This window comes from Apus apus, chromosome 5 (genome assembly GCF_020740795.1).
Source record: "Apus apus isolate bApuApu2 chromosome 5, bApuApu2.pri.cur, whole genome shotgun sequence".
Classification (NCBI taxonomy): domain Eukaryota; kingdom Metazoa; phylum Chordata; class Aves; order Apodiformes; family Apodidae; genus Apus; species Apus apus.
This window is the reverse complement of record NC_067286.1, coordinates 56,613,438-56,636,707: the sequence shown is the minus strand read 5'-3', so window position 1 is coordinate 56,636,707 and position 23,270 is coordinate 56,613,438.

Below are 23,270 nucleotides of genomic sequence, written 5' to 3'. Positions count from 1 at the left end.
CCATAAAATGCTCCAGTATCTCCATTGCAAAGGGAAGAAATAGTGAGTGAGAACAGGAAAGAAAGTAGCACTGTGTTATATCAGAGGAGAATTTGTGCCTTGGCAAGGAATTGTAGGCAGTGACTCAGAACATCCTCAGGATGCCTCTGACCCATCTGGGGGGCACAAAGCCACTCTGAGACCAGTTTCCTTCTCTGTTTTGTTCTTCTGATTAAAAACCAACCACATAATTTGCATAATTAAAAAAGGAGTTTATTTTTCTTCTTGCCATTCAAAAAACTAACTTCTCCTGCTCATGGATTTTCCTCTAGACCGAGCAAACTGAAATTCACTCCACATAATCAATTTCTGAAACTAAAGAAGCCACAGTTAAGCATTGTTCCCAAATCTTCTTGAAGAGGGAAAATCAAACAAACACCCCACAACTTTGGTCTAAGAGTAACAGGTGATGCATGAAATTGCAACTATCTTTTCTGGATGAATTTTTGAGTAAAGGTGAAGCACTCTTTTGCCTTCTGAGGGCACCAGTGAGCAAATCAGTAAGAGTGACCCTTTGGCCTCCTGCTACTGCTGATCGGTGCCCTACCAATATTATCTTTTTCTGCATGGAGGTTTCCCTGTCTGAGACTGGATTTGCAGTCCTCCCCAGGTGACTGGTAGCCAACAAAATCTTGTTCAACTGTGCAAACTAGGGAAACTAGTGGTTCTTGAGGTTGTGATGCAGTCCCTGGTCTGGTTATCATCTTGCCAGGTCACTTCTGTGTTATGTCAGCCTTTTGAGTTCTTGAAGGAAGTTCTTTGCTTTAGGGAATGCCTCACGCTACATGACAACACCAAGCCTGATCCTGGGAGGTATTAATAAGACTTTGGATGAGGGTCTCTTGACACTTACAGTGCTGAAAATACCAATAAAAGACTTACACGAGCCTCCACCTATATCCATAAATATTAATATCTTCTGACTGGACTATCATCTGTTGCATAATAATCTTTCTCTGCAGAATTAGATACTGCTCTGGAACTCCCTACCTAGCCAACCCAGCTAAATTCTTGTAGAGGTCAGTCTTTGGGGTTTGCATTTTTATTGGCAGAATCTCTCAAAATACAGCACAAGCAAAATCACAAATCTTGCACTGTCCCACAAAGGTGGTTTTCAGAAGCTCAGGAGAAAAAAAAAACAGCAAACATTCTCAACAGGCTGAGCAAGAGCCTGCTTGTAAACTGCAGCTGTGGACTTTCAATATGGTCCCATGTTAGCCTGAAGACTAAAAAAAAACTTGCAGCCTGACAGGTACTTTCTGAATTGTATAGATTTTTCTTTTGGGCCAAAAATAATTTACTTCAACAAGAAAGAATAGAAGAAATGAATTGACAACAACACTAATGGTCCCTTCTGTTGATGTATTCCCAAATATATAACCAATGTTGTTAACACTCCACCCGTTCCCTTTTCAAAATAAGTATTTCCTCTGAAAAGATTTATAGCTAAAGAACTGAGAAATCTATACTCTAATTTGCAGTTTACCAGTGCAAGTGGTTCTAGTTGAAATCAAAAGCTTTTGTGCTGAGGCAATATTCAGTCAGAGCGTGACTCAATCCCTAAACTAAATATTTTACAGATTATTAAGACAAGACAAACCAAACAGGTAAAATGTGGGGGAAAAGCAACTTTCCTGAGACCACACATAAAGCAGGTCATTACCAGAGACAGGGACAGAATCCATAGCCCCTCCACACCACTCTACTACTTTCACCATTCCCGTAATCACTCACATTCTGGGTGAAAAGAAGCTTCATTTAAGTAGTATTTAGAGTGTTGGGGTTTTTTCTGCCAATACAGTAGGAATAATATAAAGTTAACAAATTCCACTTAAATGTAAAAACTCAGCATTCCAGACCAGCATGCAACAGCAACAAGCTCTTTAATGTAGAAATTAATTTTAGAGTGCTTGGTATTCTTTAATAAATATGCTTTACTTATAGATCCTTTGTACTTTACATGCTTTTAAGAATAATTTTAAGTTAGCTTTGTATGACTCACACTTGCTCAAGGGACAAAGCACTACCACTAGTTTTATTTTCCTCTCAACAAATCCCATCCCCTTTCCACATCAACTTATTTGTAGAGCAGGCAAATGACTACATTTTTGTTAACTGGCCATCTGACACACCTCTGACTTGCAAATTGGCTGCCACCTCTCGGGCACAAACATGAGTGATTACCATCTTCCCCTCCATATAGCAGCAATCCCAGGTGCTGATGTCTGAGAGCAGCTTTCACAACCCTTTTAGGATGCACTGTCCATCTGACAAATTTACTTGAATGTGGCCAAATGTCACTAGGGGACAGACTGGCAAGACACAGTGGCCAAGCAAATGACTGCTATAAAAGCCAGGCTAAAAAAAAAAAAAAAAAGCCTGATGTTAAGTCTAAAATGCATTCTGTGGGAAGGTAGTGGTCTGCCCCACCCGAGGCAGTGGAACAAGAGTCATTGCCAGTCTAAAGGCCATATGATGTTGTTTATTACAGGGTTGCATCTGAGGTAAGTGAGCACTGCTGAGGGGCTTTATAGGTAAAAGGTAGCCCTGTCAGACACAGCTAGAAAGTGATCTAAGAGAACCAAGAGTCATGCAGCTTACCAAACCATGATGTAAGAGAAAACAGGTGACATCAGTGTAGGTTTGTTTTGAAATCTCATTCTTTTTGCATTTGCTTCTTACAAATACACTGTCTTTGTTTACAGGAAATTAGTTTCAGGCCTGTCAAGGTCATTTGTTTCATGCTGTAAGTAAAAAAAAATAATTTTATTTTCATGATAGTCTCTGTGCTGAAATTGATCCCAGGCAATTTCTCTCAAACAAGCAAAAAAATGCAAACACCCATTCTATTTCTTAGCATTGTTCCTTACTCTCCTAGTCAGATTTGCCATTCTGGGAATAAGTAGGGAAGGTGTTCACACTGTCACCTTGTGTTGGAAATAAGTGTAGTGTTGATGCCTGTTCTCCTCACATCTGTTCCTCGGTGGTTTTGTCTTCCACAAAGAGAGCATTAGGGTTATACAGGCTGTGTGGGCCCACCTGGAGGTACAGAAAAATATCACCACAAAGCCTAGTAGGTGTGTGGTGCCAGTGTATTCAAGGCTAAAATTCAGGGTGAGGGAGGACTCTACCTTCAAGTGAGACTGGCAGGTTCAGTTGTCTCCTGTTCTCTTCAAGTACCTCCATTTTGGAGGTCATGTGTCTCTGAGTAGATTCTCTGCTGATGTAAGCAATGGTAATAGTGAGGGTCTTGCTCACCCTGCTTTCTTCTAACAGTATGTTGTCCTGCCAGTTTTGGTCTTCTATTCAGCTGAGGGCACAGGGGACTGTGTTGTGGTGTGTGCAGGCACCATAACCACTGAACTAAGCAATCTACTCTGTGCTTGCAGAGCCCTGACCTCAAGGACCCTATCAGTCCTTTCTTGTTTTATTTTCATGAGCTCTCAGGAACTGTTAGATGTATTATGCATGCTGAGCACTGTGCTCACACACTACTTACCAGAGCTTTCAGTCACTTGTTTGATATCAGACCGGTACTCATTGCACTAAGGTGTTAGTGAAAATATGGACTAAATCAGCAATGTCAGGAGTGATTCTGGATCTCTATGTATACAGTAAAAAAATAGTCTATTCTGCTTAGATTATAGGGGTTTTTTGCATTGATCCTTTGATATTTCTCTTGACATTTCTCAGAAACAGAGTTCAGAGCATGTTATGTATGTGTATATTCACAGTCTCCTGCATTCAGGAGGGGAACAGACCGCCAGCTTACTCTACTGTCATTTTAGAGACCTTATGGTGCCTGAGATGTGCCTAAAGTCTGGCAGGTGCAACATACGAGTTACCCAAGTTCCCTTGGAGTTGCAACAGGGGGCAGGCAGGATAGCCGAGAGTGGCACTTGTTGCCTGTATCGACCTCCATGAATCATCCCCCAAATATCTTTCTCTTAGCCTCAGGGGAGTTGAGCAGAGGCTCAAAATCTCTGAAGAGATACAGAAGCACCTTTAACAAAAAAAAAATTAAATAAAAATGAACAAAAAACTGCTATTGTTAAAATTAAGTCAGTTCTGGTTGATCTAAGTCCAACGGACTTCCCACAAATTGAGATTTTTCATAGTAAATAGTAAAATACGAAGATCCTCTCTCTGCCACTGAAGGGTATCATTTTTTATATCGCTCAGGGGTATGACCAGCTTAGGGCTGTGAGCAGTGCAAGTGATTTTGCTCAGCTGCAATAACTAGCTGACATGGTTATATTGTTTCCAGAACTGTTTTTGGATGACTTGACTCAGCTCCTCCAGTCTGAAGGTCATCTTTGCCCAAAGCACAGCCCTGACCTCTACCTGGGCATACAGGATGCCTGATGTGGAAGTTCCCCTAGACCCCCGTGGTGCCTGTGCATGAAGCATAAGTCAGATTTCAAATTCCAGGTGCCTGGAAAGAGAGAATTTCTTTTCTTGGAGAAGCTTACTTTTATTTGTCAATATGCTCATACCTCCTGCATAAAGACATTTTATGTACATAGAGAAGGTTATTTCCCCCTCCTCTTTTCATTTAAGGGCTAATTCATACGCAAGCTAATTTGTTCTGGCTATTATCACAATTTATTTCCTTTGCTACAGGGCAGGCAATAACTTTAATAAAGGAGGTTCCAGTTACCCAATCTTCCCAGTTAATAAACTGCATTGAAATACCCAGAATGAATTGGCTCCCACATACTACAAATACAGAAAATTACCATGCTGTAGTGTTATCACTACCACACAGGTACAATTAAATGTGTGTTATGCATGGAGCTGCACAGAACATTACCAGTAATGTCAAATGCAATTAAAAAGGAACTATTGTGTGACTCCATCTGAAAAATCAGCCTGCTTGTATGTACTTTACGCTGGATTACTCACTGGATAGGGCAATATTGAATCACTTGGTGCTTGAGATTCACAGGAGGGACTTAAGTAAACAAAGGAGTACAACCTGCCACAGAGATGGTTAATAGTGAGGAGCTGAGGCCTTCCACCTTAGATGAAAGCAGGAGATATTTATTTCCTGCATCACTGAAACACTATTTGTTCTTTAATGTAGACCTTATTGGGTATAGGCACTGCTCAGAGGGTTGCAGGTTTTGTTCATCCATGTGAACTATCCTTCTCCTATGGAAATGACAGTTTTATACAAGTCCACTGCTCTGTTTAATAGATCATCTTTCCAGCACGTTATGCTCTAGTTCTTCTCCCTTTATCTTTAAATCTTTAAGTCTCAACCTTCTTCTATACCCCTGTCAGCTTGAAATCATCCCCAATCCAGGCAGTTACTACAGCGAAACTGTTGGTATCTTCCTGTAACTCAACTCTTAGAAATACAATCCTCTGTTGAGACCTATCATTATGTTAAATAAATATGAGATCAGTATTTTGATTAACTTTATTTGGTGGTTTCTTTTGCTTACCATGCAAATCTGTAGTATCCTTGGGTCAAATTCAGTGGTGACTGAAAGCTGAACAAAGTCCTGTGAAGTCCCTGTAAATTGCACTAATCATCCTTATTCCACACTGTAGAGATTTACCAAGTCAGGACAGCATTAGGGAGGGAACCTCTGAATCACAGACATCTTCAAACAGAAAATAAGATACTTTTTGGTGGTGGGCTGAGAATTTAATAGCTAAAATTCACTACCCACCCAACAGAGGACACAAGTCGGACAACATGTTTATTTGCTTTGAAATTAACAGGAAAAGGATCACAGGTTAAGAGGAGACCTCCTGGGTCTCTGAGTGCTGTTCACACAACTGCAGGTTATCTCACCTCAGCACGATACTGACCACATTGTAGGAACTTCTGTGAGCACATCCCTTTGTAAAGCAAAGTGAGCCCAGCCAGAAATGTTACCCCACATATTTTTATTAGTCCAGAATGCTTTCTCCTCTCCCCATATCCCACCTCCCCCCCCTTTTCAACTATTTAATTTAGACTCTCAAATAAACACCATAGTTCCTAAAAGGAATTAAAAACACAGTATAAACATGCTGCTGCCTTAAAATTCTGCTTTGCATTTTGGTCCGGGTGCCAGGTTTTGCCTAAGAGAAGCAGAAAATGCAGCATTTCTAAGACCATGTCCTTGGATAGAAGAAATCTGCCCAGCTCCTTCCAGACCACTGAAGCTACAACACATTAATTTCATCAGTGTTAAGACTGCATTTTTATTCTTTCATTACAAAGTTCAGAAATATTGAAATGGAGGCCTATATGTCAAAATAACTGCTGTTCAGTGAAATTGTTCAAAATTCATTCCTTTAAGAGGCTTGTGTTCAAGTGTTGCCTCTTTCAGCACTGCTAAAGACTGTGGTTGCTGTGCCCATAGGCTTCACAGGGAGTGTTCCTGGGGTCAGCACAGCCCTTGCTGGGTGTGGGTTTGGTAGCTAATTCTGAACCTCCTCGTGCTGGAGCTGTCAACTGAAATTTAGACTGAAAGCTCATCCCCCCTTCCCTTGGATGGTGTGTTCATTATCCAGCTGTTGCAGCCACTGGTAAGCAATGCCATCTGTAACGTGAATGAGCTCTCTGCAGGGAAAGGCAAAATGGGGAGGGATGTGGGGGCCTACAGTTGCAAAACACATGCTGATGCTGCTTAAAATGTCATTCTACTGTGGAGTTACAGTCATAGCAAAAGCATTGCATGCCATAATATTGGGTGGGAGAAATTCCAGCATGCATAATTGTTGCCTTCCTTTCCCCTCACCTTTCTCCTCAGCCCGTTTCATGTGTATACGTTATCCTATGGGTCATCTAATATGAATTGGAGAAAATTGCACGATTCCCTAATGTCCACATCACACAGCTTGATTTGCATTTACTTGTAACTGAAAACACATGGCTAGTCACGGTTTAAGGAAAATAAAAAGGATTACAGCAGTTCCAGACCATGACTGAAAGGAGTTATCCAGCCCCTGCATTGTATCATTTAGCTTCACAGTGGAGCAGATACCTAATCTAACATACAGCAGGCCATCTATAATCAAAGGGTTTGCTGCTCCCCAGCCGTCCTGGAGCAATCATTTAAGCATTTGGCATGACAGATCTCCAAAGCTCATTTGGTGAAGGGAAAGCAGCACCAAAGGGAAAACCCAGGTAGGAAAACCTTTAGGAGACTGATTGAAATTGCAGGTGACAAGGGGATTGATGGCAATGGCAATTAGGTGGTCCCTGGGAAGTAGATAACTGTTAGAGATACAAAAGCTTGGTTCTGCGTGGGACGCCACTCTTGTCTCCTGGTCGAGACAGTGACCTGCTCTCTTCTCTGAGATGGCAGAGTGATTTCCAGCAGGGCTCCTGCTCTGCACCTCATTGTTATTCAGGAAAGCCCAGAGCTGAATATTTTCGCTGTTCTCATACCCCGATGAGATTGTTCTGCCACGACGCAGTCAGTACAGTGCCTGAGAAAATTACTTTGTGAAACGCTGGGCTTCAAACCATTACCTTAAGAAAAATCCTTAGGCTGAATGTAAAGCACAATGTGATGCAAGTGCTTGTGTCCTTTCCTTTCCTTCCTCACTTAATTTTGTTTTATTTTATTTTTATTTTATTTCATTTTTATTTTATTTCTTTTTAGAAATTTATTCATACTGTGGATTGTTTGTTTTTTCATAGTTCTAGGCTGATCAGACTGATGGATAACTAAACAATGAATCCTGTGACTGCACTACTGAAATTATCTCAACCACCAAAATGTCTGTTTAATCTACATCAGAGTGCCTACACTCCTTTTGTGCCCAGATAAATCAGCTAAGCATAACAAAGTACACCCCAGCATTCATTTCCAAAGATCTGAGAAATGGTTTGTCTTAGCGTAGTTCTACTGCTGGCAGCTGTCTGGCAGTGTTCCTGTCAAAAAAATGGGGGGGCACAAAGGAAACTTCTCTGTGTGAAAGAGAAGAATGATTTTATTAAAATCTGAATTCTGGAGGTTTTCCTTGTTTTATTTTTATTTCTATCACCCGTCAATCAATATTCTCACTGAGGTAAATTAAGATCCTTTCAGGAAAAAAACATGTTTGTTTTCTTCTTCTTTAGTTGTTCTTTCTTTTTGAGTGGATAGTATCTATCTGAGGCAGCCAAAGCCTCATGGATGTGGGCAAACTTCCAGTCTTGCTGAAGTGAGGCCCAAACATAAGAAATGTTGTGAAAGCAATGGCACTCCTGGTGCTCACATACATGCTTGCACAACATCTTGCATCCAGAACCAGCCAATTTCCGGAGTCAAATTTGCAGCTGTGGCTTTCAGAAGACGACAGCCTAGCCTCCCAGAGAACATCCCCTCCATGACACTGAACTGAAGCATGGAAGGACTTCACTGCTACTGTGGGGTTTGGGTTCAAGCACACCCAAAGCCATGCCACCAGATCTGGCCTCTGGGTGTCATCAGGGGAAAGAGGTTGGGCAGAGGACACCCAAGAACCAGCTGAAAAAGGGCTCCCCAAGCTCTGCAGACCTGACAGGGCTATTGCATGGTGCTCACACTTGTCCTGCACCTCCAGCTTCCTCCTTGCAAGGCAGCAAACTCATCAGCTGAACATAAATTGGGGGGGGGTTTGTAACATAAAACAAATGACCTTTTAATCCTTCCAGGGTGCTGAATGGAACTAATAACAATGTTAAACTGGTTTCCACCCGAGTGAAATTTTCTGGGCCTGTGTTTCTGGATTCTATTACTAATCTTATAGAGGAAAAAAAACAAAACTCCAAACAATGCTTTTCTGCCTTTTATTCCTTGAGATAATGGAATAACATGCAATTGTCATTCACTAAATAAGTCTCTCTGGGCAGGATATAAAGGAACCACAAAATCTGACACCCCCAAATGAAGAGATTAATTAATAACAAACACAATGAAAATTAATTTTTAAAAGAAGCACAAAAGGCCTCAGAACATGGTCTGTACATGGTGGAACATGGTAGCTGGGACCATTACAGCCCTACCAATGATGCCTGCCCTACTCAGAACAATCTTTCCTGGAATATGTCCTGTTGAGTTTTCTGTTTGTTTCAGTATACTGTTTGCCACTTAGAGCAGTCCAACTGGCTGTATGACTCCATAGGATGCTAATAAAATTTAATAGCAAATCTTAAAAAATGTTTATTTAATTGTACCCTAGAAATATTTGATTAAAGAAAATTTTTTCTCCCCCTAGCTGTATGGTTTCTATTTGAAGTGCTTTTGGATAGGACTCAAGGTATTTGGAAATTTGCCAGGAAGGGGTGTAAACAAGGGAGGCGTGGAGCTTTTATTCTCAGAGAATGTACGGCAGATCCAGGGTGCAGCATTGCCGGGGTGTTTGTGATTTAAATTCAAATCAGACACACAAAAAACCCCAAACAAAAAGGCACCACTTATAGTTGGGAAATAAGTGTACTGGAATCATCTTGTTGTGGAATTTAGATAAGAAAGGATTTATCTGTAGTTCATCTGTCTGCCAGAACAAGGTTGATCCCTATGCACCTTCAGTACTCTAGTCTCTGAACAAGTATGAGTAATTCTCAATGTATTTATTTTTTTCTTCCAAGGAGATATGTTACAGTATTAAGAAGTAGAGCTGGAATATCATAGTGTTTCTCTACTCCCAAAGCAGGATCAGCTCACTCCTTTTGTTTACCTTGTTCTTGAATGTCTCAAATGTTGGAAATTTCACCACTTTTCATGGAAATCTCTCCTATTGCAGAGCTATTTATCACCTACAGCTTTTTCCTGATGTTTACCCTACATCTTCTTTCCTGCAAGTTAGGCAATAACTCGTTAATCTTTGTCCAAGCCATAGAGGACAAAGAGAACAACTCCTTCTCTCTTTGAAGCAACTTTTCAAATTGTTGGTATCTTTTATCTTCTCTTTTCTAGCTGAAGATACCCAATAAGGTCTGCATTTTCTAGACAAACATTTTTGTTGTCCACGTCCTTCTTAAAGTACAGTGTCAAGGATATCAGGTGAGAAGTGCTTTGCGTACCTGCATGGAAAGATTACTTCATGTGTCTTTTTATGTGCAATTCTCCTGCTTACAGAGCCCACTACAATATTTATTTTTTTGCAGTCGTGTGACAATGTTGACTCAAGTTCAGTCTGTGAACCTTGGTAACCTTCGGATCCTGTTTCACAGGGCTGATGCCCAGCAGACATTTTGCATCCGGTGTTTGTACAGTTCATTATCTCCATTTAGAAGTGTTCGCTTTTCTGTTTTCATTGAACTACATCCAGTTTTTCTCAGCTCATTTCACCCATTTGTCAAGCAGATTTTAAATTCTAATCCCATCCCTCAGAATGACTGCGGTTTCTCTGTCCCTGATATTCAAGCATTAAAGACCTGCCACCATGCATCAAATTAGGGAGTAATCTCCCTAATTCATAAGCCATTTAACAAAGTATATGTCCAAGAGCTGTAAGACACCTGTCACTTGTCTTGGAAAGCTGAGAGTAAGGTCAGCTTCCATCATGGCTTGCACAGGTTCTCAAAAAGCACTGCATCTTATTATCAAGATGGCTTTGGGCACAAAGAGAACTGGTAGCATGGCCCAAGCCCATGGCTGTCAACATTTCATCCAGAATTTAAGAATTTGTGTTAGCCAGGAGCCACAATATCATCACAGCCCCACTGCTGGTCACCTCACAAAGACACAGACTGGGAGCTGGAAGCTGTGTTCATGACCCGTTTATAGCACAAGAAACACATAGTAACTGCCATGCATGTATGTGAACATATTGTTGTATGATCATGGACTTAAATACATTTTTAAAATCACTCATGCTTCTGTAAGTTACATATTATATATTTCCATTTGGTTTTTATATATACGTTAAGGACATATATATAATACATTATATATATACATTAAGGAAGTAAAACATCTCCCTGATGAGGAAAGGCTGAGGGAGCTGGGTCTCTTTAGCTTGGAGGAGACTGAGGGGCGACCTCATCAATGTTTACAAATACGTTAAGGGCGAGTGTCAGGAGGACAGAGCCAGGCTTTTTTCAGTGATGTCCAGTGACAGGACAAGGGGCAATGAGTGCAAACTGGAACACAGGAGGTGCCACGTAAACATCAGAAAAGACTTCTCTACTGTGAGAGTGACAGAGCACTGGAACAGGCTGCCCAGAGAGGCTGTGGAGTCTCCTTCGCTGGAGACATTCAAACCCCACCTGGACACGTTCCTGTGTGATGTGCTCTGGGTGATCCTGCTCTGGCAGGGGGGTTGGACTAGGTGATCTTTCAAGGTCCCTTCTAACCCCTAAGATTCTGTGATTCTGTGATATTACATGGTAGGAAAAAAATACCAAAATTTCTGCTCATTTGCCATAGAGAACATTGATACTGTGCTATCTATAACTGCTGTAAGGGAAATTATGGTACAAAGCACTCTCCTCTTCTAACTCCAGCCAAATGCATATTGCATCTCCCTCTAGTGGCTTAATTTACGTGTCCATCCTCCAACAGTAAATCTGAAGAGAGCTCATTTCTAAGCATATCCTTCGGTTGAGATATCTTCTGTTTCTTTAGTTCCTGACAATGTTAAAGTCTGCCTGAATTCTCTGCTGCAGCACAACCAAACTCTGGCTTTTGCATTAAGAAAATAATGATACACCCAAGGAGGTAAATGTGAATTTCCAGTCAAAAATTGGTTTGGTGGTAAACCTAGCAGAAACCATGAGACAGAAGCCAAGTCAAGTCTGTCAGACACCTTTGTAACATATATTTGTATTTCTCTTTAAGAGACTGGAAACATCCCAGAGAACAAAATGGTTCTGAAGGTTTTGGGCACTAGATGTGTGCTGGGTAGCTTTAGAGTTATAGTCAAAACACTGTTGCACGCATATATAGGAGGATATTTTGGAGGGATGGCTTATGCTGAGATACTTGTCTACATCACTCCCACTCAAGCTACTAGTTTTCAGGCTTGCGGGTAAGTCATCATCTAACTAATCAGCTATAAAATGAGGCGGTCACGACTCTCAGTAATTTCTCCCTTCTCTTCCCATCACTGAAACATGCCATATGCCTCAGAGCACAACATGACCACCCCAGCTGAAAGTCGAGAACTTAACTACCCTCTGTGTTCATTAGACATTCTGTGCCTCTCTCCAGCCCTGTGTCCTTCCTCCAGAAGACACATAAAACCAAGGTCTTGGGCACTTGTGTTAATTAACATTCCCATAGTCCTTTTTGCAAAACTGGAGATAATAGTCCTGGTGTGCTGGCCAACTTCCAGTGTGAAAATTACATTCAGCTTACCTCGAATTCCCCTGGCAGCTGGAGGTGGCTGAGGTATTCTGATGCTCTGTGTCCTTTGCTGTGCTCTGCACGCACAATGAGCCAGCCTGGGAGCTGAATTGCAAAGGAATGGGGAAAAGCTCTCCTTTGAAAAAATGCACCAGCCAAAGGTATAATCAAAGCCAAGCACAAATACAAGGAGCTTATCCACTGTTAAAATGGAAAGAAAAGAAGAGAAGAGTTTATTTACTTCCCACTGACTAGTCTCTAGCAATAAATAAGGAAGTTTTCCTGTTTTTCTTCATTTTTCAGTACACAGCTGCTCTTATAAATCACTAGTCATAAATCTGAGAGAGGAGTCTGTAGCAAAGCCATAATTAAGTCTTAAAATGTAGGTGTCCTTTTATTAGTTTCTGGGTCTATATTCACATTCTCCATGGCTCTAGACAAGACAGTTTTCTTCTTAGTCAAATGTCTCAGGTACACCTAGCTGAAAACAAAATGTGCTTATTAAAACCAGTTGTTACTGTTTTTTTTAATAAAGGATGAGACTCAAATTCCTGCAGTTTAAATTTTATCTTTGTTATGAATGTAAATGCTGTTTGGGATATTCAATTTAAGTCCTGAAGCTGTTGCTAAAGACTTGTCACAGAGAACTTATTTGCCTAAAAGTGAGAAACACGGAACCAAAATTTTGCCAAATGTTTGTTTCGGTGTAGCTCTTTGTAGACTGCTTCTACTCTATTTTAAATCTCTGTTTCTACTAGAGATGAACAGAGGACTTGAAGACTCTGCATGGACATTCTAGGGTCCTTTTGAATGCTACCATGCCCTATCCATGATGCAGTTTTTCCTCCATAGCTGTATGTGATATATGTAAATGCTTTCCTAAAGCCTCGTCATCCAAATCTAAGGAGTCAGATTGTAAAATTCCAGCAAAGTATCCCATTATCTCACCTGATTTGGAACTAGATTACAGAAGAGACAGTCCTTTGTTGATGGCTTTAGAAAGCTCCTGGTTTCTTTGCCTGTTGCAGAAATTCTTTAATTTTAAGAGGTTTGTTAAAAGCTGAGGGAGCTGGGACTGTTTATCCTTAAGAAGAGGAAGCTGCTCAGGGGATCTTATTCATGTATAAATAGCTGAAGGGAGACTGCAAAGAGGAGGGATCCAGGCTCTTTTCAGTGGTGTCCATTGGCAGGGCCAGAGGCAAAGGTCACAAGCTGAAACACAGAAGTTTCCCTCCAAACATCAGAAAATAGGTTTTCACTGTGGTTGCCTAGGGAAGTTGCGGCATCTCCATCCTTGGAGGTGTTCAAAGCTATCTGAATACAGTCCTGGGTAGCCTGGTCTAGGTGACCCAGCTTAAGAAGGGAGGTTGGACCAGATGACACCCAGAGATCCCTTCCAACTTCAACCACTCTAATTCTGTGAATTTTCACCTCGTTCCATGCTGTTGAAGTCTAGGGAACAGAGGCAAGATCCAGATGTAAGGCTGACAAAGAGCTGGCAAGGAGACAAATTGCAGCTTCACTGTCAACATGCTGACTTTAATCTAAGTGCAAAAGGAGAAAAGCGAATGTGGGCCAGCATTTCAGAAGGGATATCAGTGTGTCCTATCACATGCTCATCTCGTCCATTGTCTCTGTTGGTGATTATGTCAATGCTTTCGGAATGGATAACAAGAAGAAAGTAAGACTTGTCTTCACTTGTCAGTCTGAAGATGACATGGTTTGCATGGCACCAGCCCAGCAGAAAGGGAGGGAGGACATGATGCAAAGCAGAGGACAGCAGGCACAGATGTTTGTATTTCCATGAAGTCCAACACAAAATCATTCTGCGTAATAACCAGACTGAATATTCCAGTTATTCCAGCTATTCTGAGGCCTGAGTCTCTGAAAAATCTTTTTGCTTCAAGGCAACATGTTGATCCAGGTATAAGCTGTTCTGATAGGCTTTTTGAGATTAAGAAGTAAAATTAACAGATTCTAGAACAGAGAAAAGCTATTTCCCACTGTGATCCTCAAGACTTGTTCACTTGATAGTTAATCCTTCCATTTCATTCTTATCATACATCTTTTTCTCAGAAACTGGAAGAACAGGATACCTGCTAACTTGCTTTAGGTTTGTTCATTGGGCCATCAGCAAAGAGTAGTAGTGCTTTGCTCGAAGTTTTAAATCACTGTTTATTTCAAACTAAAATGGACTTGTCAATCTCTGTGATTAGCTTTTAAAACAAACTAAGTTATATTTATGATAATCTTCTGTATCTATCTGCAAGATTACTTTATTTGTCCTAGGCTGTGGATCCTTGCTTGATCTTAGATTATGATTTGTTTGTTCTATCTGTTTCTCAGAGATTTATATTCTGAAACTTCTCCAGTGGCACTAACAAAGATATGATAACCCGAGTGATAAACCAGCTCTACTTTTAAGTTTCTTATAAAACTTCATTACAAGTGAAATTAATCATTGTAGACTTTAATGTGAAGAGAAGACAGAGGCGGTTATTTGATGGACTGTGTTCAAAAGGCTGGGTAAGCTTTATATCACTCTATATGATAATAAAAAATTACGGTATGAGACCAAGGTCATATCATAACACATGAGCAACAACACCGTGTGTTCATGATACACTGACAAAGGATGCTGGTTCAGCTTTATAGCTCATACCATAACCTTTCACTACTTCATACACACTCCTAATATATTTGCAGCTCAGCTACCTACCTGAAAATACACAATATTTTAAGAATAGATAGTTACATTTAGTTCCATTTAACTCAAGAAAAACCTGTCTTACATGCCTACATGAATTTGTAATTTTCAGAAGTACAAGGCCTGTCCTAGATCTATGTTCAACTAAAGTGATGATGTATTTATTATTATATATATATTCTTATTTATCCATCTTGCTCAATACTTTGAAATCCTTTGAAAGTTCCAGAAATAAAGTAGATTCTGCAGGCAAAAGAGAACATCATGGTCTGTTGTGTTCAGAAATCCCCTGTCGATGGGAAAGAGTAATCCTACTGAGAAGCTGTTCTGCTCAGTATTGGAAATGAATATATACCACTCTTTGGTTTTGGTTGGTTTTTTGTTGTTTGTTTGCTTTTTTGTCAGTTCAGGGTTTTCTGTTTGTTTGTTTGTTTTGGATTGGTTTGTTGTTTTGGTTTTTTTTTTGTTGTTGTTTTTGTTGAGAGAAGGCAAATGTGTATAAAATAACATATTTCCAGCTGTTATCTCTTGGTGAATGAAAGGCTGTAATACAGGCTTGCCTGGAATGAGCTGAAGAAGGAATGTGTCTAACTGTGGCTCTGAAGGAAAGATAATTGTTCAAAGTGCCCCTATTCCTGCATGCCCATGGAGCACTCAAGCACAAAGAGTCACTTACACTTTCATGTAGTCACCATCTACTTAATTCTACCGTGCAATCCTGGGAAATGTGTATTACACAGCTGAGACCTGAACAGAGGTTTCCTGGCCCAGTAAGTACAAGCCAGTGGATCATAAATATAATCAGATGTTTGCATGTTTGCAATTCATTTAAAGTAGCTAGCTGGCATTGGAGATGTGGCATAGAAATACATAGAGGATGAAATGATGAAATTACAGTAGGAAATTAATTACCTCAAATCTTACCAAAAGGCATCTTGTTCTTCATAATTTTTAAGGTCTTGAGCTATCTCAATTTGGTAAAGCTTAACTGAGAGTTTGCTAAAAATAACCATCCACCACCCACTAAATAACTAAATTATCAAATAGATTTTACAGTATCACAAGGAGAGTGGACAAGACATGCTCTGTCCCTTTCTCCATTGTCAGTAGGGCCAGACTCTAAGCATATGGAAAAGGTGAAATTCTGCTAGAATACTTTTCAACAGAAAAACTTGAATATTTAATGCTGTGGGAATCAGCAATTAGAGACAATAAAGTTGTGCTCAGGTGATTTGATGTAACACACATACTGTACTTCATCTCTTCTGGCGAGATGAGAACAGATTTGAAAGTTTCAGTTGTAAAACAGGAATTTAAATGATAAAAATATTCCAATGTGAGCAGTATCATAACAAGTCTACACAGATGCATTGTGAAGTAATTTCATGCAGTCATGGATGAATGGGATTTTTTTTTCCCCAGAACATGCAGGAGGAGATGACAGATTTAAGTGCTTCATGTGATTAAGTAGACAAGGTGGCCATTTTTCTGCATTTATGCAGAAGCAATAAAAACACGTGGTCATGCACCAAATCCTAGGGTCAAAACTGCAGTTACTACTCAGGCAAAACTCCCACTGACATCTGTATGCTTTATTGAATTTGGGCAGTGAGCTTGCTTTCATGCACTTAGCCCTCGCATGTTCTTAAATAGCACCATCAGGTGGCTAAGTGGGGGAGGAAAAAGGCAACAATCCACGTAGTCATTTTAATGCCTAAAATCTGTGGCTGCTCCTTTTTGCACCCCTAAACCCGTGAAGATTGAGCACTGCAGCCTAAAGAGCATTAGAACAGTCTGATCTACGAGCTGGAGTCTTACAGGGGGATTTCTGTGGAAACAAACCACGCTGCTATAGCCTGAAGGCATTCAATGAAGTTTTGGGCCTCTGTTTTTTTGACCCATTTGTGGTTTAAAACAGCAAGTTTAGTGCAGCTGCACAGGGCATGAGCTGAAGTGCTAAAGCTTGAGCCTTTAGAAGATCATGCTGAAAAACAAGGAGGAATACTCTGTTTTAAGCCTGCTCACTGACCCTGCTATAGGTGGTGTGTGAACAACAGAGGACAGGATTAGTCCATTATGTTCTGTTTCATGCTGAACTGTAAGATGAATTGACTCAATCTGTAAAAATTAATGTTAGAAAAGGGAAATGTTTCCTTCACATCAACCACCTTTGCATAAGCTCAGACCCACACCAGAGAAAACAGGGAGATGGGAAAGTGCCCTCTGTCAAATGTACCTCTCCCCTCTGAGGAGCCCCATAGTTTTAACCAACTCTTCGGTGTCCAAAGAAGTCTCACACCAAAGTGCCATGCGGTGCTCTGAGTCTGCCAGCACTTGCACTGGCCAATTTCTGACTTGAATAATAACAATGAAACATGATTGATCTGCTTGACATTTACAAAAAGGTGCTTGTTAAAAACAGTTCCTCCCGACTTAATTAACACTAAAACCCTTTAGGTGTTCAGCAAGTACACACTAAAACAGCTGTCCTTTTCCCTGAAATGGAAGTAAACTCGAAGTAAGCTTCAATAAAACCAATGGACTATGACTTCTTCCAAGCACAACTGTAATGAAATGTTACTGCTGTAATATCCAGCTAAATAAAGACTGGTGAGCTGGCTAGGCCAGCTGCAGTGGCAGATGCAGACAGGATCATGAGCTTTAAACAATGCTATCACTGAATAAACACAGACGAGGAGATAGCATTTCTACACCTCCCCAGTTTCCATGAAATTAGGTTTTGTTATTCTAAATCCAAAAGCTGATAATCCTCTCAGTATAAAATGAATAGCAGTAATTATTCCATAAATGGCATCATAAACTACCATTAGTCATTAGTCACAAATATTTGGAATTATATGTCGCCCAACGTTGGAAATTGTATGCATATTTGAGGAGACTTGGTGCTTTGGTTGGTGAAAGAGATCACCTGCTGACTTACAGTATTTTACCTTTATGTCATGCTTTGCTTCTTAGGAAAACTAATGCATGACCTAATGGCCACATCCAAACTGGAATCCTCCCTTATAGAAATATACTGGTAAATACCAAGTTAAGGACTGCATATAGGAGTAAGCTAACCAGCTGAATACAAATCATTTTTCTATGCTAAATGTGGGCAAAAACAGAGAATGTACATAATTTATGAAATACTTAAGTTGCAAAATTAAATCCCACCCCAAACCAAGGTCAAAGTTCAAAAATTCCTCCAATTTGTCTGTTGCATATGATGTAATCTAAAAAAATCAACCTGAAAAAACAGAATTAAAAAAAAAAGACAATATTTTTCGTGAAGCTTTTTGAGAAATGGTTGCGTTAGTGTGAAATGTTTAAATCTCACCAGCATTTTCCAAAGAAAGAAAATATTATTTAGTCTAGCCAGTCACAGATTCAACAGAAAATAAATGCCAAATAAATATCAAAATTTATCTCGCATCCCAATCTAAGTATCAAAATCTATAATACTCGGTCTTACAGTATGGGTCCACAGACTGGGTTCAGATGCATATTTGATCAATTCAGCATTTGTTTTCTTTTATCATCCTTAAAACTGAACCTTTCACCCCATTAAAAATGGCTTGGAAAGATAAGACTCCATGTGGTTATAAGGTATAAAACTGTGTTTATTAATGATGGGGATGATGTGATTACACTGGCTCGTATTAAGTAACAGCATTTTACCCAACAAGAAGTTCCAGTGAAGTCAAAAGGCCACTTGGCCCTTGGGTAATAAAGTGCTCTCATGCCTTAATGGAGATGACTCAGTCCTACCCCTGTGCATTTTATTGGATACTATTTGGACAGCATCTGAACAGATTAAATGCTACTTTTGTGGAAGATAAATCATCACAAATTCACCATGTCACCTAAGCTCATTTTTATAGTATTTTCAGGGAAGGAGCTTTAAGCTCAGATAAATGTTGAAGATGGCACTTTCACTGAAAATAACCGGTCACTGGGAAATAAATGAAATGTGTATAGATATTGCTTTTAAAGATAAACTTGGTTGCCAGGTTTTAAAAAGCTCACTGAAAACAAATAATCGAAATGAAACTCAGTTTATCTTGCCGGGATTCACACAGAGCCCGTGAAGAGTGATCTGAAGATTATGTATGTCCATGGGTCCTTCAGGCTTTTCCAGAAGCCAATGGCCAAGCTCCACAAGGAAGAGCAGGCAGAGGCTGCAACTGTGAGGAAGGCTCTCTCAATCCCTATGCTGCTCTTTCATAGCCAGCATCTTCTCCCTCTTTGTTTATTTGCATCAAAGAAACTTTATGTAGCTATAACATCCCCAACTTACTGCGGGGTGAAAGACAAAAGTTCTGGGAAATATTAATACCTTTTAATACAAACAAACAGGAGGAGCAGAAGAGATCTCATTGTTTAACATAACCATCCTATAGCAATCTGTTCGGGACAACAGGAACAGATACCTGAAGGGTAGTTATATTTTATTATCCTTTGGGCCAAACATGACAGTTTATCTTTTAAGAACAAACTGAAGGGAACATTTCCTTCCCTCCCTAGCATCCTATTACTGTATTATAAGGGGGGGGATGTGTGATTGTTTATCATTGCTTATAACATATCACTAAACAATTAAGCCTCCTTCAAGTAAGGTGATGGATTTGTAATGAATTTGCTTAGCAAAGTAATTCATGCATACATCCTTACCAGATATCAGTTACCTGTTTCAAAAGATCTGGGGCATCCATCAATCAAAAGGGTCCAGACTGTTGTTAATTTAGAGGCACATATTTCTACTTAAACAGATTTTTTTGATAGCAGAATTTAGAGACACAAAAGCAAGATACATAACCCCATTCTTTTAATAGAATCATAGTATGATTTGGGACATTTATAGATCATCTAGTCCATTCAATTCTGTTTTAGGAATCATTTTAGTTGCTTAATTATATAATTATAATTCTCAACAGCAACATCACAGTTTTTCCCTAAGGATATTAACATATGTCCTCAAAAATTCTTTTTTTGGGGCTGAAAAGCAACTGACATTTCCTTAACTTCATCTTACCTAAAGAGGTATCAGCTGTGTCAAGAGCAGTGATTAAGAACCACACAAATGTAATAAACAGTTATTTCATTTTCATGAACTATAATTTCTCAATCCACTATTTTCAGGGAAAGATGACCTGGTACTGAAGATGTTAGCTTAAATCTTGAGAAACACAGATTCAGTTCCTAGCTCTTCTCCCTTATTCCAACTCTGTAGCTTATCTGAACACCTTTCTTTTTTTTTCTTCTTTTTTTTTTCTTCTTTTCTTTTCTTTTCTTTTCTTTTCTTTTTTTTCTTTTCTTTTCTTTTCTTTTCTTTTCTTTTCTTTTCTTTTCTTTTCTTTTCTTTTCTTTTCTTTTCTTTTCTTTTCTTTTCTTTTCTTTTCTTTTCTTTTCTTTTCTTTTCTTTTCTCTTTCCTATTGTTAATTTCCCTGTACTGCTAATACTGCCTGGTTTTAGTCAATAAATATTAATAAAAAGAATAATGATTTCTCTACATCAGTCATTTTAAGCTAAGTGCAGACAGTTTTGGACTGGTTTCATGTGTGCATTACCTGACAGGCCAGAGGTTGATTTACATCCACAGCTGTGCACACACATACCCTCACAGGTCAAAGCAGAGCAAGAGGATAATCTGCAGCTGACACACACTGGTATGACCATGTTGATATGCTGGGAAACCTTGAACAGATTTGCTAACTGGAGAGAGTTTAGTAAATCACGGGTTATCCAGCTTCATCCAAATTACATCAAGGAATCATGCAGAGTTGTCAGTTTAAGAGCCAACTGCATACTGTTATACTCCCTACGTTGCTGATAAAACCCGAAAACATTTACTCTCTGGTTGGACTGTAATAATGTTGGTTTTTTTCTCATTTTTCAATTTTCATAATTATTTTCAGTAATTTATCAGGGTTGCAATTTTTTGTGCTTTGTCTTTGTACACAGATTGACTGTTCCTCCCAAGGACGTTTCCCTTGCTGTCAGACAATGGTAGGATCAAATAAAGGGCATTTAGACCCTCTTGCTTCTTAACAATTAATTAACAGACAGAAGATGGAAACAAAGCATCTTATTTATGCTTTGCTTTTCCCCATTACAGCAGCTTTCAGAGAAGCCAAACAAAGTATTTTTTATTACTTCACATAATTATCATTGTACTTAATGGAATTATGGAAATCTGTTAAAGAGCTGGCAGTGTCTGGCTACTGTAGCTCACATTGCAAGTGATGGGTAGCCATAAAAAAAACAACCCATGCAGTTCTGAACTAGGCACCTCAAAAGGCAATGGGGGTACATGTTGCAAGTGCTCAGTGTAGACTGCCCAGGGAAGTGTTGGCGTCACCATCCCTGGAGGTGTTTAAGGAAAGACTAGATGTGATGTTTAGTGCAATGGTCTAGCTGATGTGGTGAGGTTAGGTCATAGGTTGGACTTAGTCCCAGAGGTCCTTTCCAACCTAAATAATTCTGTGATTCTGTGATTCTGTGATTCTGTATCTGCAGGAAGGATCTGTATGTACTTAATAGGTCCATTTATGCATCATCTGAGCAAACTTTGAAAAAGTCCATGTCCTTTGAATATGCTCTTTGGAATATCAAACCTGTTAATTAGGCAGTTTCAGTGTGACTTGAGCTCTTCTGAATGACATGGCCAGAAAAGCTATTTTGCAAAGATGTAGATGTATGTGAGTAGTCATTCCCTATGGCTTGTGCTGGGGTGAAAATACGACAGAAAGCCAGGGAGTAGGTAAGGAAAACCCTTTGAACTGGCAGCGAGGTTTTCCATTTTATGGAACAGTTGAAGCCAATGGCATGGCTGGAAAGTTTGGGCTCAGCATGCCTAAGCCTGCTCTTTGCCTCACAGTGTGGGGAGACCCCAAAATAATCCTCTTATAAAAGCAAGAGCTGCTGAAACATCCTTTCCAACTCCAGTTTCTTCACCTTATTCCCTCCCAGGTGAGCTACTTCAGTATATGTGAGTAGCACATCATAATGCATCAGAACATGAATTTATTTTGATATTATGCTCCTGGGACAATATCAATAATCTTTTTTTTTTTTCATTTTTATTGCTCTGATGTTGTATTTCTTCATATTGAACTTTCCATCACCTGCTCGAAAAAGTACAGAAGAGCTCATCTCTTGTAAAATAAGTAAAATTATGGCTATGTTTGCCTTCTGCTGTCCCTCCCTAATGGGACTATTGCCATTTTGAGTAATGAACCTCTATTTTAATTCCTCCTTCTTTTCTGCAAGAACAAAAGGAAAAACTGGACTATAAATCATTCAGAAATAATTCATTTTTGGTCTGTTATGCCTGTTTAAGTGCTCTTTATGCTTATCCTCTTCTCAGGAAAAATAAAATCTGGATTATCATTTGAGTTTATAGTTTGTTTTGATTTAAGAAGTCATGAAAAGAAAAGGTTATTGAAGAGGTAGCCAAATACCCTTGAAGAAGGGTCAGGCTGCAGGCCTCTCCAGTCCATAATTCAGCTAAACAGGACCAGAAGCCGGTCAAAAAGTCAAGCAACCAAACAACAGTACTGAGATATATATTTTCAATTCAGTGTGATCAATGGATATTATTGCACAGAAAATACCTGCCCTAAAAACCAAAAGAATAAGCACACAAAATATGGAAACCTGATTACTGTGAGGGCAAAGTATTATAGCTGTGCTTCAAATAATCTGTGGAAGGTTACATGGGAAAAAAAAATGAGGAAATGTTTATAAAAGACCATCTACATCTAGCAACCCTGATCTATTTCAAATTATCAGTATTTGAAAAAGAGGAATTGCAGCACAAGGAAAACAGTCTCGATTTCTACTTTAGACCAGCAGCAAGTTTCTGTTTGAAGGTGGGCACGATACCTGGATTTTCAAGCACTCAGGTCTCTGAAAGGGACTTTTGCATCTTAAAACATTAATTTACTCCCTCAAATGTGACTTTACAGATCTGGATGGTATTGTCCAGCATGTTACACTGGGGAAATGCTGTCAGGGTGTTCATTGCACTCCCTGAGAGTATGGGCCTGAGGTCTGATAGCTGCATGGGTGGGGTTGTGACTTCAAGCAGGGAAGATCACCAGTGCCATTGCTCAAGTGAGAGGGTCTCCAGTGACACTTCCCCTGCTGGAAGAGGTACAGCTGAGTACATCCAGGTAACATTCCTACATGTGCTCTGGCTTGGTGCTGCTGCAGCCTGAGGTGAAGGAATGGTGTGCTGACCCTGCAGAGCAGCAGC